Below are 3,677 nucleotides of genomic sequence, written 5' to 3'. Positions count from 1 at the left end.
ACAGCTGGAGTTGGAGCCACAGCAGCTGGAGCGGGAAGAGACCATGGCTAGCGGTGAGGGCATCTTTGTCGCCGTCAAGCCCGATGAAGCCCGATGGGGCTTCAGGGGAGAGATCATCAAGCATTTTCAGCAGAAAAGATCCTGCCGTGTTAGTTTGAAATTCACGCAGGCTTCCGAAGACTTACTCGAAGAACACTGCATTGACCTGAACGACCGTCTATACTTGGCTGACACAGTGAAACGCATGCACACAGGCCAGTGGCGGCCATGGTGTGAGAGGGGCTGCGTGTTGTGAAGACGGGTCAAGTGATGCTCCAGGAAACTCACCTGCAAACTCCAAAGCATCCACGGGCCTGTTTGCATCCAAGCCGGCAGGAACATTATTCACGGCAACAATTCTTGGAGAATGCAGAGGAGATTGGCCTGTGGTCCCCGTGCAGTGCTACGTGCTATCGTCGGGGTAAAATGTTTTATCCCAAGGCAAGAGAAAAAAAAAAATAAATAGAAGGCTTAAGAAACTAATGTTGGCATGTTTCCAAGAGTTCAATGACAGGGTCACGTAAAGCAGTATAATGTTCTCTGAGGTCAAGTTTTGGCGATCAGAGCAAAGGCCAAGGGTCCATTCTTTCCAGAGGTCAATTCTAGCTGGCTAAAGCGCAGAGGAAAGGGCAGATAGCAAGGAAACTGCAAACAAATGGCCCCAAATTCAGGTTTTCACCTGGAGGCAGGAGCAGCGCATAGACCTGAGACTTTTTGACGCTTCACCTCAGGGCATGGACAGACCCAGGGGCAGCAGTGGCTCTACGCCCACGAACATGACTATGCAAATGGTCGCAACTGACTTCTGCGGGCAGAGAGTATTTCTCATTTGGAGAAGTAACACAGCCAAGAAAACTGTCTCATAGAAGCACGTGGCACTCGTGGGCTCCCCTGGAAAGCCACCACCTCCTGTCCATCATCAGAGGTTGCACAGAGATACTGTCTTGAGTAAAAAGGGGGCTACAGAGCCTTGACTTCACAGCAGGGCTCTTATTACATGTCAAAGTACGTAATTGTGGTTGAACTCAAAGCAAGAATAGCCAGAACAGCCTGTGTTCATCAGTCTCTGCTACTCATGCCCCCACACAGTCTCTAGGGATAATTGGTTCAACCAAGAATTTCAACCCAAACTGTCAATACATAGTATATAGTCAGAAAAAGAAAGGGTCCAACTTATGTATCATGATCTCTTGTAGGCTGTGAAATCACATTAGTGCCTCATAGGTGACATTTCTTCAGTGCATTAGAATGAAATCGAAAATACAACGATACTTTGTAAGTTTCACGTACCCATGGGCATTGGGTTATGATGTGAGGTACAGTCTTTGAGTCGAATCAAAAAGTCTTACTTTGCGTCACATAAGCATGGGCGTTGGGTTCTGATGTTAGATGTCATTCTTACTTTGGTTCTCACCTTGAAAACTGCTGCTTTAGAGTTTCCTTCACAAAGCACGGATGTATTAGGGGACGTGCCCAAATTTAGAGGTAGAGTTGTCAAAACTGCAAAGGTGTAATTTGCATTCAAAATTCCAATGTGGAAAAGAGGGATGCTTAATGTTACTACCCCAAAAGCATAATCACTTTATAACCGAGGAAATAGAGCTGGTCTCCTCTGTGATAGGAGAATGAGCATGAAAACTAACACGTATAGACCACACCTGACCCACCAATGTTAAGCCCCAGTGTCTGTAATCTTTGCATGGCCCCACACCGCCTCCAGACTTATGGGTTCCCTTCCCATATTCCCTTACCACACAGAAAGAAAAAGTGGTTGTAGTCCTTTAAACTCACAGCCTAAAAAGCATTTTTTTTGCTACATTTGAAACTAAATTGGGCAAGTGCTCACTTCGGCAGCACATATACTAAAATGGGAACAATATAGAGAAGTTGAACATGGCCCCTGCACAAGGATGGGACGCAAAGTTGTGAAGCGTTCCATATTTCAAAAATAAATAAACAAATAAATAAATAAACAAAATTGGACAAATACATCTTGCATTTGCAGATGCATTTTAAACGGACCCGGTGGCTGAATTCAGGTTGCTCTCTTCCTAGTTTCTGAACGTCCTTTCTAAGCCACCTGTGCCCACAGCAGTAGTTAACATTCATTTGGAGCATAAAGGGCCATGGAGAGGCCAGAGTCCAGAGACAGTTGGGATTAGGTGGCACCCAGCCTCAAAGAGCTACCAGAATGGGGAAGGAGACTGGGCCTGAGCAGGGAGCCACCTGGAAGAGGCAGCTGATGTGGGTGCTTCTCACGCATGTTTCCAACACTCTCCCCCCAGGTGTTACACTCCTTCATATACTCTTCCTACGAAATCCCTGTAGGGTCTGAGTGTTCTGGGTCTGTGGCCCACGCTGTGCCATACTTTGATGTAAGGAGATGTCTCTAGAATTCAAAACTAAGGATTTGATATAAGAAGCTGTATATGGGCATCTGGAGTTTCTACTGCCCGGGTGAAAGAAAGAATTGCACTACAATTAAAGGTGCCCTGAAAACCACAAAGTTCAGCTGACCCATGGAGGAAAAGGGATCCATGATCTGAGTTTACCCCAGGAACTTAGATTAAATGCATTTCCATTTCCAGCACCTTCCAGCGGTGTGCTGAAATGGGTCACTGCAAAACCAGAGGCCACTACCCCAACTCATGGGTGCGGACAGCAAGGTCAAGCAGGAGGTCCCCTAAAACTGAGATCCAGAGGCCATTGTACCACCTGGGGTTAGAAAAGGTCAAATTAACTTCCGTCCATTTGCATTCGTTTAAAATTATTTTCATTGCAGGTTAGACTGCACTTTATAGAGGGCTGGTCGCTCAATTTTTTTTAATTTTTTTAATGTATATTTATTTTTGAGAGACAGAGACAGAGTGTGAGTGGGGGAGGGGCAGAGAGAGAGAGAGAAAGAAAGACACAGAATCTGAAGAGGTTCCAGGCTCTGAGCTGTCAGCACAGAGCCCAATGTGGGGCTCGAACTCACAAGCCGTGAGATCATGACCTGAGCCGAAGTCGGGCACTTAACCGACTGAGCCACCCAGGCGCCCCATTTTTTTTTTATTTTTAATGATCATGACTTTACCCCTCTCCCCCCATTAAAACAGGAGAATAGAATGTAATTCAACATCAAATCGAAAGGAGTCAATAACAATCTAAGTCTTAGAAATCGGAAAGAAGGTACTGGGCACAATAATGTATGCAGAACTGTTTTATAGAATGATTTTATAAAACAACGCTACTGGATGGAATTGTCCATCCTGGGTAGAGTGACGGTAAAAACTACCACAAGAATAAAACCTTTTATCAAGAGCAGTAAGGTGGTCGGTGGTTCCACGGGTAACAAGCACGGCATCGGAGAATGCACTAATTTGGCTACAAACGCTAGGATACTACATCCAAAATACTGCATTCTGTGTCAGGGTTTATATCATCAGCTCTTTCTTCAATCCCCTGACACACTAAACATTTGCTCATGGAAGAAACCATAACATTTGAGAGCCCTGGATAGGTCAATGCTTGCACAAATGAGGAGTAAGGAATCAGTTGTTTAACAGATTTCAGAAAATGAATTGGAGGGGGCAGAAATATTTCTTACCTCCATCTCTACTCTGCCTTAAATCACTTCTGCCCTGCCAACGTAACGG

The 3,677-nt window shown here is 45.3% G+C and overlaps 1 non-coding gene across 1 annotated transcript; it reads left to right on the top strand.

Annotated features, from left to right (window-relative positions):
• Nucleotides 1-1,877: 1,877 nt before the first annotated feature.
• On the top strand, nt 1,878-1,984 carry LOC122496346. Its single transcript, XR_006300778.1, has one exon. It is a non-coding gene; the product is annotated as a U6 spliceosomal RNA (small nuclear RNA).
• The last annotated feature ends 1,693 nt before the right edge of the window (nt 1,985-3,677 follow it).

Source organism: Prionailurus bengalensis, chromosome A1, assembly GCF_016509475.1.
Source record: "Prionailurus bengalensis isolate Pbe53 chromosome A1, Fcat_Pben_1.1_paternal_pri, whole genome shotgun sequence".
Lineage (NCBI taxonomy): Eukaryota > Metazoa > Chordata > Mammalia > Carnivora > Felidae > Prionailurus > Prionailurus bengalensis.
Note: the sequence above shows the minus strand (reverse complement) of the source record. Positions and strands in the feature narration are given on the sequence as shown.